The sequence below is a fragment of the Myotis yumanensis genome, unplaced genomic scaffold (genome assembly GCF_028538775.1).
Source record: "Myotis yumanensis isolate MYYU_CA2020_CCGP unplaced genomic scaffold, mMyoYum1.0.hap1 SCAF_8, whole genome shotgun sequence".
Taxonomy (NCBI): domain Eukaryota; kingdom Metazoa; phylum Chordata; class Mammalia; order Chiroptera; family Vespertilionidae; genus Myotis; species Myotis yumanensis.
In genome coordinates, this window is record NW_027223759.1 from 83844419 (window position 1) to 83851967 (window position 7549).

The window sequence follows — 7549 nt, forward strand, 5'->3', positions numbered from 1 at the left end:
CTCCCTCCTTCCCCATGTCTTTCAATGGAGAGGGCTTAACCTCCCAGCTGGTCACTCCAGAAAATCCAAGTCCAGTGGTCCAAACAGAGTGGCCAGTGTCCAAGCTCACGGTGGCGATTTATCCCTCGGTGAGGGATCGGCCTCCAACTCCAGGAGAGAAATGAGCTCAAACTCCTCCACCTTCAGGACAGACCATCCTGGTCTCCGAGTCGTCAATAATCCAAACATAACTTGGAATGTGGCTGTAACTCCATTGCTTTTAGGCCCACAAAAAAACCTGAGACGAATTCTGAGCCGCATGACTTGATAATGGCATCTGACAAGTTCCCATTTATTCGAGGGGTGGGGGATAAAAATCTTTTGTCTGATCATTGTGTCAAAATCCTGCAACTCATTTTCATTTCTCTCTCTTGGGCAAGATTAAAAAGCAAACCCCCATACATGCTGTCATATGATCCTGATGCTGAGAGTTTGAAACATTTCAACAGTAATTTAATATAGGGGATTTGAGGAGAGAGTGAGAGGAGGGAGAAAGAGAGAGGAGAGAAAGCACGAGAGAGAGAAAGAGAGAGAGAGAGAGAGAGAGAGAGAGAGCCCTAAGAGGACGTGGAGGGTTACCTGATAGGGGACAAGATGAATATCAAATCTGTGACTGTGCCTCACTTCCCCACCCAGGAGGGAAGCTGTGTTCGATGTCCCCCACCCTCCACAGCCCCACAGGGGAGCCCTGAAGATATAGGAGGAGGAGGAGGACTCTCAGACCCAGAAGGAAGGCCAGGCGCTCTCCCTGCCCCAGCTGCTGGGTCACCAGCACGCTGCTGTGCTGCACTGAGTGGCCCTGATGACACTCCTGCTAGGAGAGCTTGGACCCATATCCTTCCTCATTCCAGCACCAGCTCCCCCCGCTCCACACACACACACAGTTTATAATGAAGATGGAAAATGAGTGACTTCAGATCTCTGTGGCAACTTTAATTCCTTAACCTTTCTTCTTACCACCCCCCCCCCCCCCCCCCCCCCCCCCCCGCACAGGCACACAGGCGCACAGGAGACTCAGCCACCTTTTTTTCTTCTGTTTCTCATAAATCGTCATTCCTTTGGTCTGACCCTTTTGCTAGACATTATCCCATTACCCTTATGTTTGTCTCTTGTGAAAAAACCATGACTATGCATTATGCAAAAATGCTTTATGTAATTGGTGCCTTTATTGGGATATGGAATCTTAGCCTGGCAAACACTGATCCCCTCCCAACACAGAGGCCCAGGACCTGCGGGCCACTCTGCCCCTGGAGCCCCTGGAGTGCACGCTCACTGGCCCCCCTGGAGCCCCTGGAGTCCATGCTCACCGGCTCCCCTGCAAAGGCCTCCGTTTATGTTAAAATGGTCCCTTCTCCTCCCTGGCTGCTCCACTCTCTTCTTCGGAAGTTTCTCAGAGACACTCAGCAGTCCAAGTCAACAAATGTTTACTTAATACTTTAGGGCTCTGTGTTTTGTTTCCCAGCACCAACTCTTCCCCCACACACTTCTGAGGGCTTCCCCACTTTCCTCCGCAGCTGGGGATGGGTGGGCCCACCCGTGCCCAGGAAAGGAACACATGACTCAGACCCAGGCCTGTGGATGTGTCCCACTCCCCGAGGGGCTTGGGGACGGCTGGAGAGTGGCTGGGCTCTGAGCCAAGAAAACATCAAGTCTGAAGCTCCTGCAATCATCTCTGAGGCCGAGGGTCAGCCTAGCCCAGTGGACATGGAGCCAACACCGACCAGAAGGGAACTGAGACACGGGGTGACAGGGCCAGGTTCTGGGACATTATTTGCTGCCTAATAGGCAGCAACTCTAAGCATTCTCTGCTTGCACCACCACAAGTATCTAAACACGCCCGCAGGACATAGGTACAAATGAGTCACCACAAGGCAGATAGCATCATAGCAGAACCCCAACTTCCTCTCAGAGTTCTCATTGTACTCCAAATCTTTTTTGTGAGCCCCCCCCCCCCCGAATCTCCAATGTTCTTGTGTTCCTGCTTTAATCCAGTCCACTGCCTGGCCCTCTGCCAGCCATCCCTCCAGGATTCCGGCCTCAGTGCACCCCTGGGCCCCACGCCCTCACTGCCCCGCAGGCTCCCTTAGCTGATCTGCACCTGAACTGGCACTGCCACCTCTTCCAGGCCTCCGTGCTGCTCTGGACCCCGGACTCACTTCTGTCCTGAGGAGAAAGAACTCCCTCCCTTGCTCTGTGGCCCACATCTCTGGAGCTGTTCCTCCACAGTGGGTGAGCCCCTGTGCTCAACACCTGTCCCCATCACCTGTCCCTTCCTCCTCTCTCTTGGCACCCCCTCCCCCATGGCTACATCGAGTTAAAACTGTGGGTTCCGCCTAACCAGTTTGGCTCAGTGGATAGAGCGTCAGCCTGTGGATTGAAGGGTCCCAGGTTCGACTCCGGTCAAGGGCATGTACCTTGGTTGTGGGCACATCCCCAGTAGGAGGTGTGCAGGAGGCAGCTGATTGATGTTTCTCTCTCATCGATGTTTCTAACTCTCTATCCCTCTCCCTTCCTCTCTGTAAAAAATCAATAAAATATATATTTAAAAAAAATAAAATAAAATAAAACTGTGGGTTCCGGTCAGAGCTGCCTCCTAGGCCCATAGCGCTTCCCAAATGTGCGAAGCTAGCAAGGGTCCCTGGAGATCAGGGGGCTCTTGGCGTGACCTCACAAAATATCCATACATAAACTGGAGATAGCTAAGCATCATTTCTTAGCAATCTACAAATACCGAAATGGTAGTAGAGCCAACATTTGAATACAAAGTCGGGGCAGAAAATGGTGGCAATTAATATGTATTTATTTAATTTTCTACAAACTGAATGGAAAATGATTAGTACTGGATTTTGACAGTTCAGCTCCGTGGAAACCCAGTGTCCTGCAGAAGCGTGACTGGGAACTCCTGGCCTAGAGCAGAGGGAGCTGTGGGGCACCAAAATGTCAGCCACACACATGAGGAAAAGTGTGTGGGAAAAGCAAGTTGCAGGGCAATGCAGAGTGTAATCCCGGATTTTTAGAAAATCAAATCTTCCGTGTGCAGGGACCCCTGCACACCCAGCCGCGTCAGCCCCACCTGAAACCTGTTGCCCCATCAGTGCCATGCTTCCCATGCTCATCCCAGATAGCTCCAGGTGGCTTCCAGCAGGTGCGCAAAGCAGCCCGGGTGTTTAATACACAGCCTATAAATGAATCATCTTCCAAATCACAGTGGGATTGTCCTGAAGGGGGCTCCGTCCGTGGTCTTCCCTAGATCTTGGGATTGTAAGTGAGCTTTTGTTCTCTTCTTTAGATTAGCCTGTGCTTTCCAACCTAGTGTGTGTGTGTGTGTGTGTGTGTGTGTGTGTGTGTGTGTTTGCTTGTCTTATTTTTTATTATTTTTTGTTTTTTATTTATTTCAGAGAGGAAGGGAGAGGGAGAGAGAGAGATAGAAACATCAACGATGAGAGAGAATCATTGATGGCTGCCTCCTGCACACCCCACACTGGGGATCGAGACCACAACCCAGGCATGTGCTCTGACTGGGAATTGAACTATGATCTCCTGGTTCAAAGGTCGATGCTTGACCACTGAGCAACACGGGCCAAGCTTTTGTGTGTTTTTTTAATGGAAAAGTCTTTCATTTTTAGATTGGTGGAGAGGGTAGTTTAAAAAATTGAAACTACTCTTGCAATTCTCTTAAAGAGAAGTCTTCTTTCTCAGGCTCACCTCTCTTTGCTTTGATATTCCTCCTGACCCTAGGTCCTTAAAGCCGAGAACTGTGCCTTTTCATTAAACAAACATGTAAGAAACATCAACCATGTCCCAGAAGTGCCAGGGTCAGCTCAAACTGCGCGGTGGCACCAGGCTTTCAAACAGCCCCGTAGCTCTCCACAACCAAGCCCTGTGAGCTCCTGGAGGGCGGGGCCGGGGTCTGCGTCATCTCAGAGGCCTTGATGCCATGCACTGTGACTAGCTTAGAGTTCATCGTCCACAAACAGCGCTGAATGAACTGGTGAGTAAATGGATAAGAAATAAAGGACAAATGCACTAGAATCCCCACAATACTGAGGGTACTTCTATGGGGGTGGGGGAATGAAACAAGAGCTTCAGTGTTTATAGAAGCATCGTTTTTTCCTGGAGAGTTTCTGGGAAGTGTTTGGCATGTCATACCTTTCCTTTCTTACCTTATCCACTTACCTCCTTCCTGATAAAACCAAATGAGAGGAGGTCTTGTTCCTGCCATTGATGTCCCTAATTCTAGAAACACCATGGAATTCCAAGGCTGAGACGGTGTCCTCAGGGCACAGGGCTGACGATGCTCTGTTAATGCTGAGCTCCTTGATGTGGCCGGGGTGGGTTCGCAGTGGCCGCCTGCAGGCAGCGGGGAAGCTGCTGTTCCGTTCATTCTGGTGAATATGTGAGGCTCTGAGGATGTGGCCAAGGAAATGGTCATATGCCCTGGACTGCTTATTTTCCCACTCCAACCTCTCTCCTGCCCCCACAGGAGTTAGAAATCCTCATGGGTCAACTACTCAGATGGCGACAGATGTCACCTCCACCTCCTGTTGGGCTGGGGATAAGGTCAGTAGGAGAAGGGAAAGTGCCAATTATTAGAGAATTTGTTTCTCCTTTTCTCCAGAAACCATGGAGAAAATAATGCTATCAATTGACACATGATAACCGCTAAACACCCAAACAATGGAGCTCCACTGTGTTTCACCTCCTGACAAACCTTCAGGGGGAAACACAGGAGGAGCTGGGAGCTGGAAGAGTGCCCTGCTCCCAGGAGGTCCATGGTGTCAGGTGAGGAAAACGCAATTTAGAAAGTTCCAGTACAGGACACAAGAAAGGAAAAGTAATTCCATGTATCTCAGGAATCACACCAGCTGGATTCGGGTCTTGGCCCTGACACAAATTATGAGGTCCCGGGTAATTATGAAATCTCTCAGAGCCTCAGTGTTGTCATTTATAAAATACAATTGGAAAAATAAATCAATGAAATAAAATCCAGTTGAAGTGGTCCACTCTTCCTCTTTCTCTCCCCTTCTCTCTTTCCTTCTCCTCTTGAAGAATCCCCTCCCAAAATCATTACATGGGACTGAAGGAGGCCTCCCAAAGATGTCCACATCTTAATGCCAAAACCTATGAATGTTACTTTACTACAAGGTAAAAGGGACTTCAGAGATGTGATTAAGGGAAGGATCATGAAATGGTGAGGTTTTCAGGATGATGTAGGTGGGCCCAGTGTAATCTCGCAGGTCCTTGTAGGAGGGAGGCAGAGGGTCAGATACAGAGAGACGAGAGACGATTGAGGACAGAAGCAGAGGTCCGAGAGGACAGAAAGGTCACTCAGCTGCCTTCAGTATGAAGGAGAAACTGTGAACCCAAGAATGTTTGCAGCCTCAGAACCAGGAAAAGACAGGAAATGGGTCCTCCCCGAGAGCCTCCAGAAGGAATGTTTTAAACGTTTGATCTCCAGAAGAATAAGATAATAAATGTGTGTTGTTTTAAGCCACTAGGAGTGTGGTGCTTCGTTATGCTAGAAAAACAAAATGACTACAATGCCCGTGAGGGAGGGGCTGAGCAGTATGAAGAGAGCATTCTTCACACCGGAGAGCAGGGAGCCATGGGGACCCCAGAGGAAGTGTTGGAGCGGAGAGGTTGAGGGTGACATCTGTGCGAGGGGCTGCACAGAGCAGGTGACAGAGCCCAGGTGGAGATATGTCCATGCCGGGGGATGGGAACAGCGGTGACAGGAAATTGGTTCAGAGAGAGGGATTTTTCAAATAAGCAAATATTTTTAAAATAATAGGAGTGAGATTTCTCACTGTCAGAGAAGGTGCTAGATTGAAATCAGAGGTGAACTCATCATTTGCGATTTTTTAAGAAGGCACAAAAATAAATGTACATCTATTCCCAAATTCTGTCCACTGAGACCTGGAGAGCAACAGTAGCCCAGTCACAATGAGCACAGCTAGAGCTCCAATCTTGGCTTCTAAATTCCCTTCCAATGAAAAGGGAGCCATGTTCCTTAGAGAAATGGTGGAATTCGGGAGTGGGGCCAAAGAACAAAATGAGGCTGGAACATCTTTTTGTGCCAAAAAGTACAGAATTTCTCAAAGATTGATGGAGTCATATCGAAAGGACATAGAAGACAGCTTGAAGGTGTTTCTGGTAGCCAAAATCAGGATAATTTGAGCATCAAGATAGAAGATACCTGTTATATATATTATATTGCATATATAATGATAACCTATTCAATAAAATAGAAATCTATGACTTTATAAATAAATGAATAAGTACATTAAAGTTTGTATGATAAAAGGAATATTCATATACACTTGAAGTACCTCTCTACAAAATACTTACTAACCCAAAAAAGAAAGATATAAATTAGAGAAGCCTGGCAGACACTAGCTCAGTCAAGTGATCAAAATTAACATCATCAGTAATAGAAAAAGTTAAAATTGTGCATTATCTGATAGAATGTAATGAAAATTACACAGCATCACATCTGTGATATTGCTGATAAAGTTGTATAACTTAGGACAGACACATCCAGCAAACCCAAATTATACAAAATAATAATAATAATAATAATAATAATAATAAGACTGTATGCTTCAAAAGTATCAAGACAATAAAAGTCAAGAAAAGATTGAGGGACTATTTCAAACTGAAGGAGACTAAAAAGACAAGTAAATGTAACCATCGTTCTGTGCTGAGTCATTTTGCCATAAAGGACATTATTGAGACAATTGGCAAACTTGAGTGGGTCTGAGGATTAGGCGGCAGTATGGCAAATGGGAATTTGCTCATTTGGATGGCTGTCTCCCTGCAATGGGCTGTTAGTGGCCATACATTGCACTCACTAGCTGGGAGCAGCATGGTCTCTACACAAATACGATGGAAGTTTCCAAAAGGCAGCACTTAGAGCCTGTCGTCAATTATGCTCTTGGTGGCAGGAGATGTGAATGGGGCATTCTTATAGCCTTCACACACCACCCTGAGAAAATTCTCCTTTTCCCGCAAACAGTTACTGGAAGTTTAAATGTTTGTTTTAATATTATAACATTTATTTTAAGATCCCAAGTCACAATTTCTTTTTAAGTAGTAATATATATATAATGCAAAAGTTCTACAGATATTATCTGATTGATATCACCCAGAATTTGGATCCATGGATAAACTCAAGCATATTGCCATTCATTTGGAGAAATAGGATCCAAATCTTAAATTAACTTCATCCTTTCTTCATATCTTTTGCCCTTTCCTCTTGCATATTTGGGAACCTCCAGCTCTTGCTGGTCCCATTAGTGACTTCAGATGTCCTTCCAGACTTGTCCATGGACCAAGTGCTCCATCTGAAAGAGATCTTCTCTGCAACCAGGACCAAGCCATTGCTCGGTTCTTCCCAGGAGGCAGCTGCTCTTTCAGAGGCTCCTCTGTCTCTCAGTTTGACTATTGCATCAACCTTCTAACCAGGCTCCCTACCTCCAGCCTTACTTTTGTTATTCCAATCTGTTCTCCA